This window comes from Odocoileus virginianus, chromosome 11, assembly GCF_023699985.2.
Source record: "Odocoileus virginianus isolate 20LAN1187 ecotype Illinois chromosome 11, Ovbor_1.2, whole genome shotgun sequence".
In the NCBI taxonomy this organism is placed as follows: domain Eukaryota; kingdom Metazoa; phylum Chordata; class Mammalia; order Artiodactyla; family Cervidae; genus Odocoileus; species Odocoileus virginianus.
The window spans coordinates 64259514-64267874 of record NC_069684.1 but is presented as its reverse complement, the minus strand read 5'-3'; the positions used below and the strand labels follow the sequence as shown (position 1 = coordinate 64267874).

The following is an 8361-nucleotide window of genomic DNA, read 5'->3' as shown; positions in this document are numbered from 1 at the left end:
AAGGGCACCCCAAACACAGCAATCTAAACAAAATGAAAAGGCAGAGAAATATTCATCAGGTAAAGGAACATTATAAATACCCACCAAACCAAACCAAAGAGGAGGAGATAGGGAGTCTACCTGAAAAATAATTCAGAATAATGATAACAAGATGACCTGAAATCTTGAAAACAAAATGGAGTTACAGATAAATAGAGACAAGGATTGAGAAGATGCAAGAAATGTTTAACAAGGACCTAGACGAAATAAAGAATAGTCAATCAATAATGAATAATGCAATAACTGAGATCAAAAGCACCCTGGACGGAATCAACAGTAGAATAACTGAGACAGAAGAGAGAATAAAGGAGGCAGAAAATAGAACGATGAAAATAAATGAAGCAGAGAGGAAAAAAGAAATAAAATAAATGAGGACAACATCAGAGACCTCTGGGACAATGTTAAATGTCCCAACACTCAAATCATAGGTGTCTCAGAAGAAGAAGACAAAAAGAAAGGGCATGAGAAAATACTCAAAGAGGTAATAGTTGAAAACTCCCCTATTATGGGGAAGGAAATAGGCACCCAAGTCCAAGAAAACTAGAGAGTCCCCAACAGAATAAAGCCAAGGCAAAACACCTAAGACACGTATAAATCAAATGAACGAAGATCAAACACAAACAACAAATATTAAAAGCAATAAGGGAAAAGCAACAAATAACACACAAAGGGATCCCCATAAGAATAACAGCTGATCTTTTAATAGAAACTCTTCAGGCCAGAAGGGAATGGCAGGACATACTTAAAGTGATGAAGGAGAAAAACCTACAACCCAGATTACTATACCCAGCAAGGATCTAATTCAAATATGAAGGAAAAATCAAAAGCTTTACAGATAAGCAAAAGCTGAGAAAATTCAGCACCACAAAACCAGCTCTTCAACAAATGCTGAAGGATTTTCTCTAGACATAAAACACAGAAAAGGTTTATAAAGTTGAACCCAGAACAAAAAATAAATGGCAATGGGATCATACTTATCAATAAATACCTTAAATGTAAGTGAGTTGAATGCCCCAACCAAAAGACAAAGATTGGCTGAATGGATACAAAAACAATACCCCTATATATGTTGTCTACAAGAGACCCACTCAAATCAAGGGGCACATGCAGTCGGAAAGTGAAGGGATGGAAAAAGCTATTTAAGGAAAATGGAGACCAAAAGAAAGCAGGAATAGTGATACTCATATCAGATAAGAGACTTTGAAATAAATACCATGAAAAGAGACAAAGAAGGACACTTCATAATGATCAAAGGATAATTCCAAGAAGAAGATATAACAATTATAAATATATATGCACCCAACATAGGAGCACCTCAATATCTAAGGCAAAGGCTAACAAGTGTGAAAGGCAAAATTAACAGTAACACAAATAGTGAGAGGATTTAATATCCCACTCACATGTATAGATAGATAAACCAAACAGAAAATTAGCAAGGAAATACAAACTTTAAATGATACAATGGACCAGTTAGATCTAATTGATATCTATAGGACATTTCACCCCAAAACAATGCACTTCACCTCTTTTTCAAGTGCACACGGAACATTCTCCAGGATAGATCATAACCTGGGCCATAAATCTAGCCTTGGTAAATCCAAAACAATTGAAATAATTTCAAGCATCTTTTCCGATCACATGCGGTAAGATTAGATATAAACTACAGAAAAAAAAAAAACTATTAAAAATACAAACATATGGAGGCTAAAAAACACGCTTCTAAATAAGAAAAAAAAAAAGGAAATCAAAATATGCATGGTGAAACAAATGAAAATGAAAACACTACAACCCAAACCTACAGGATTTGATAAAAGTGGTGCTAAGAGGAAGGTTCATAGCAATACAAGCTTACCTCAAGAAACAAGAGAAAATTCAAATAAATAATCTAACTTCACACCTAAAGCTACTAGAAAAAGAAAAATGAAGAACCCAAACAGTGAGTAGAAGGAAAGAAATCATAAAAATTAAAGCAGAAATAAGTGAAAAAGAAATGAAGGCGACTACAGCAAATCAATAAAAATAAAAGCTGGTTCTTTGAGAAGATAAATAAAATAGACAAACCATTAGCCAGATTCATCAAAAAAAAAAAAGGGATAAAAATCAAATCAACAAAATTAGAAATGAAATTGGTGAACTCCAACAGACAACACAGAAATGCAAAAGATCATTAGAGACTACTACCAGCAACTATATGCAAATAAAATGGACAACTGGGAAGAAATGGACAAATTCTTAGAAAAGTATAACCTTCCAAAACTGAACAAGGAAGAAATAGAAAATCTTAACAGACCCATTATAAGCATGAAAATCAAAACTGTACTCAAAATTCTTCCAACAAACAAAAGGCCAGGACCAGATATCTTCACAAATGAATTCTACCAAAAATTTAGAGAGGAGCTAACACCTGTTCTACTCAAACTCTTCCAGAACATTGCAAAGGAAGGTAATCTCCCACTCATTCCATGAGGCCACCACCACCCTAATACCAAAACCAGATAAAGATGCCACAAAAAAAGAAAACGACAGGCCTATATCACTGATAAACAGATGCAAAAATCCTTAACAAAATTCTAACAAATAGAACCCATCGACATATTAAAAAGATCATACATCATGAACAAGTGGACTTTATCCCAGAGAGGCAAGGATTCATCAATATTCAGGAAATAAATCAGTGTGCAACACAATATTAACAAATTGAAAGATATAAACCACATCATTATCACAATGGATACAGAGAAAGCTTTTGACAGAATTTAACACCCATTTATGATTAAAAACTCTCCAGAAAGCAGGCCTAGAATGAATATACCTCAACAGAATTAAAGCCATATTCAATAAAACCACAGCAAACATCATCCTCAATGGAAAAAAATGAAAGCATTTCCTCTAAAATCAGGAACAAGACAAGGGTGCCCATTCCCACCACTACTATTCAATATAGTTTTGGAAGCCCTAGCCACAACAATCAGAGAAGAAAAAGAAATAAAAGGAATCCAGATTGGAAAATAAGAAGTAAAACTCTCATGGTTTGCAGATGACATGATCCTCTACATAGAAAACCCTAAAGACACCACCAGAAAATTACTAGAGCTAATCAATGAACATAGTAAAGTTGTAGAATATAAAATAAATACACAAATCCCTTGTGTTCCTATACACTAACAATGAGAAAACAGAAAGAGAAATTAAGAAAACAATCCCATTCACCATTGCAGCAAGAAGAATAAAATACTTAGGAATAAATTTATCTAAAGAAACAAAAGATCTACATATAGGAAACTATAAAACACTGATGAAAGAAATCAAAGATGACACAAATAGATGGAGAAATATACCATGCTCATGGATTGGAAGAATCAAAGTAGTGAAAATGAGTATACTACACAAAGCAATCTATAGATTCCCTGTCACGCTACCAATGGTATTTTTCACAGAACTAGACAGATAATTTCACAATATGTATGGAAACACAAAAAAACCTCGAATAGCCAAAGCAATCTTGAAAAAGAAGAGTGGAACTGGAGGAATCAACCTGGCTGATTTCAGACTATACTACAGAGCTACAGTCATCAAGATAGTATGGTACTGGTACAAAGACAGAAATATAGAGCAATGGAACAAAATAGAAAGCCCAGAGATAGATCCATGCACCTATGGACACCTTATCTTTGACAAAGAAGGCAAAAACATGCCATGGAAAAAAGACAATCTCTTCAACAAGTGGTGCTGGGGATACTGGTCAGTCACCTGTAAAAGAATGAAATGAACACTTTCTAACACCATAAACAAAAGTAAACTCAAAATGGATTAAAGGTCTAAATGTAAGATCAGAACTATAAAATTCCTAGAGGACAACATAGGCAGAACACTCTGACATAAAACACAGCAAGATCCTCTATGACCCACTTCCCAGAGTAATGGACATAAAAGCAAAAATAAACAAATGGGACTGCATTAAACTTAAAAGCTTTTGCACAACGAAGGAAACTATAAGCAAGGTGAAAAGACAGCCTTCAGAATGGGAGGAAATAGTGGAAAACAAAGCAACTGACAAAAAATTAACCTCCAAAATATACAAGCAGCTCATGCAACCCAATACCAGAAATATAAAGGACTTAATTAAAAAAATGAGTCAAAGAACTAAACAGACATTTCTCCAAAGAAGACATACAAATGGCTAACAAACACATGAAAAGATGCTCAACATCACTCATTATCAGAGAAATGCAAATCAAGACCACAGTGAGGTACCATCCCAAGCCAGTCAGAATGGCTGCTATCAAAATGTCTACAAACAAGAAATGCTGGAGAGAGTGTGGAGAAAAGGGAACCCTCTTATACTGTTGCTGGGATTACAGACAAGTAGTGCCGCTATAGAGAATAGTGTGGAGATTCCGTTAAAAAACTGGAAATAGAACTGCCATATGACTCAGCAATCCCACTGCTGGACATACACACAGAGGAAACCATAATTAAAAGAGACATGTGTATCTCAGTGTTCATTGCAGCAATGTTTACAATAACTAGGGCATAGAAATAACCTACATGTCTATCAGCAGATGAATAGACAAGAAAGCTGTGGTACATATATACAATGGAATATTACTCATTATTAAAAAGAACATATTTGAGTCAGTTCTAATGAGGTGGATGAAACTGTAGCCTATTATACAGAGTGAAGTAAGTCAGAAAGAAAAACACTGATACAGTATATTAATGCATATATACAGAATTTAGAAAGATGGTAACGATGACCCTATTTGCAAGACAGCAAAAGAGATACAGATATAAAGAACAGACTTTTGGGCTTTGTGGATGAAGGTGAGGGAGGGATGGTTTGAGAGAATAGCATTGAAACATGTATATTACTATATGTGAAATAGATGACCAGTTCAAATGCGACGCATAAAACAGGGCACTCAAAACTGGTGCACGGAGACAACCCAGAGGGATGGGATTGGGAGGGAGGTGGGAGGGGGTTTTGGGATGGAGAGACACAGGTACACCTGTGGTGAATTCTTGTCAGTATATGGCAAAAATCACCACTATGTTGTCAAGTAATTAGCCTCCAATTAAAATAAATAAATTAATTTAAAAAATTAAAAAAAATAAAAAGAAACACTGTGGCTGAAAGAAAAAACTGAATAGGTAAGAGTAGTGCCTAGAATAGGAGCTCCTCCAAAAACAAAAACCAATATCCTGACCTCAGGAAACTAAGAATGTGACATTTTATTTGGAAAAGGGTCTGTGCAGATGTTAATTAAAAACTTCAGGATGAAATCATCCTCGTTTATCCAGGTGGGCTCTAAATCCAGTGACATGTATCCTTCTAAGAAAAGTGTGACAAGGTAAGATCTCATGAGATGGAGGCAGATTTTGGAGTTATGCAGCCACAAACCAAGGAAATCTTGAACCACTAGAAGCTGGAAAGTGGCAAGAGGAACTCTCCTCTACAGACCACAGGGAGAGTGTAGTTCTACCATACATTGGCTTTTGGATTTCTGGCATCCAGAAGTGCGAGAGAAAAGTTCTGTTGTTTTAAACCACTCTTCTTTTGGTAATTTGTTATAGGAGCTCTGAGAAACTAATACAGTGACTATGGATATGGGAGAAGAATATTGAGTCTATTATTTCTGTGTTAAGCCTCTCTCAGAATGAAGATAGGATCTAGAAAACAGAAAAAAGCAAGTAGGGATAATATGAGATATATCAAAAGCCGTATATAAAACACTATATGCAATTTATCTATAAGATATGAAATATTATGCAGGTGAAGCTATGTGTCTTCATTTCTTCTATTCATGAGAAGTTTTTAAAATTCAATGAGGGTATAATTTTATTAATAATAGCTATTTTTGCAGCCAGTTAAGCCAACTGTGCCCTTTTCCCCATGAAGGCCCAATGTGCAGCAGCTGCCGACAGCTACTGGAATATTCAATTCCAATATTTTGATCTTGGAGAGTTGGATAAAATATTTATCATATTCCTGGCTCATATCTTAATCCTTGGTAGTGTATGCAGCCTGTTGCTTGTACAGGTAGCCATAAGGGACCTTGGAGACAACTCTTTCCAGTGGACATTCAAGACTGGCATGCTGTCCCCTGTCTAGGCTCCAGACAGGTATGTGTAGCACCTTTGGGAAGCCCCAGGGCACAGTGGCCAGGGTCCACACTGGCCAAGTCATAATGTTTTTATATCTGCACCAAACTGTAGAGCAAGAAACATGTGACTGAGGCAGTCTGCAAGGCCAAACTCAAGTTCCTTTGGTGCCGGAAGGTCCACATCTCAAGAAGTGGGGATTTACTAAGTTTAATGCAGATGAATTTGAAAACATGGTGGCAGAAATGCAGCTCATCTGATGCATCCCTAATTATGGTCCCCTGGACAAATGACTAGCCCTGCACTCATGAGAGCATTGGCACTGTTTGCTCCTTAATTATGCCCACCAATAAATCCTATTTTCCTGTAAAAAAATTAATAGTTATTGTTTTATCTCAAATATCTTCTTTCACTTCATTATTTGATGACAAGAACATTCAGTTTTAATTTGATGCCTAAAAATGAACATTTGCCAAAATAAAAATATGCCCAAATTGGCATAATTATTTCTGGGAAAAAGGAACCCACATTTTCACATGTAGCACACCATGCTACCACCCCTAATTATTTCTGCTGGAATATTCAGTTCCTATATTTCAATCTTGGAGAGTTGGAGAAAATATTTAGCATATTCCTGGCTCATATCTTAAATCCTCAGATCAACCCTTTTGGGATTGATATATCAACTCTTGCTCTTGTCCAGAGAAATTATTGACCTCCATAGTCAGTTCAGGGCAATTCAAAAACTTAAAACTAGGTTTGTTGAACTTCCAAGACTGTACTATTTCTCCTTCACCAGATATTTTTGAAGCAAGAAAGGAAGGTGCACTTTACTTATGTTTCTTCTTCCATAAAAATGAGGATTTTCTCTGGGTTTTGTGTTAAATGTCAAACGAGTGGTTTAAATTAGGAGGGGCTGCATTGTTAAAACTAACAAAGGCTTGGTGGGGTCATTTTGCTTAATTGTTGTGGCATCTTTGAAATATCATATCATTTTAGCACTTTCCTAATCTATAAAATGATGTGATACATTTTAACAGCTCTGTTTTATATCTGGCCTTTTATATCTGGCATCATGTTTTATGGTCCATCAGCTACATAGTAGAAATAAGCACAAATATTTCGTGCATGGCATAAAATGTACTCAGAACCTTTAATTTCACTTGGATAGACTCTCTACAGAAAATAGAATATTATTAAATCTAAATCTGGGAAAATATGTTAATGTTATAATACAAATAAATGCTACAGGATATATATGCTTTTTAATTGCTTTTTTTCTTCATTGTGGTCTAGTAGCCAATTTAATAAATCATTATAACCACCATATTCTAATTTCCATGCAAATGGCCAACTATTTGGAATATAAATATCTTCATTAAAAAAAACTCATGCAATTTTGCCCTAAAAAAGTGTTAGTTTTATATCATTGCAATTGATATCTTATCTATCCCTAGAGAAATAGTCACCATGATAGTCTTCAGTATACTGATTTTTAAAAATTAAACTAAAACAATTGATTGTAATGCAATCAGTAAGATAATTTGCAAGAAATAGTGGTACACAGAAAAAAGGAAGAAAGATATATATTTTTTCTTGTATCTTATAGTTTGCCTTTTCATTTTCTTAATGGTAAAATTTTAAGAAGTTTTAATTTTTATAAAGTCACTTTAACAATTTGTTTTCCACTTTTCTTTTTACTGTCAACTAAGAAATCTTTGCCTACTCTAATTGTGTAGAAATTTTCTTCTGTATTGTATTATTGCTACTTCTATATTTTCACAGTTTTAATGCTTATATATAGTTAGTTCTGAAACTCCAATACTTTGGCCACCTGATGTGAGGAACTGACTCATTTGAAAAGACCCTGATGCTGGGAAAGATTGAGGGCAGGAGGAGAAGGGAGATGACAGAGGATGAGAGGGCTGGATGGCATCACCGACTCAATAGACATGAGTTTGGGTAAACTCTGGGAGTTGCGGATGGACAGGGAGGCCTGGCATGCTGCATTTCAAGGGGTCGCAGAGTCGGACACGACTGAGCAACTGAACTTGAACTGATAGTTCTATGAAAGTGAAAGTCGCTCAGTCGTGTCTGACTCTTTTCGACCCATGAACTATATAGTCCATGGAATTCTCCAGGCCAGAATACTGGAGTGGGTAGCCTTTCCCTGCTCCAGGGGATCTTCCCAACCCAAAGTTGGCTGAAGTTTCTTTCTTT

The 8361-nt window shown here is 35.5% G+C and overlaps 1 pseudogene; it reads left to right on the top strand.

The window, feature by feature from the left end:
- The first annotated feature begins 5897 nt into the window (after window positions 1–5897).
- LOC139037582 (small nucleolar RNA SNORA70) lies at window positions 5898–6107 on the top strand (annotated as a pseudogene).
- Window positions 6108–8361: the final 2254 nt, after the last annotated feature.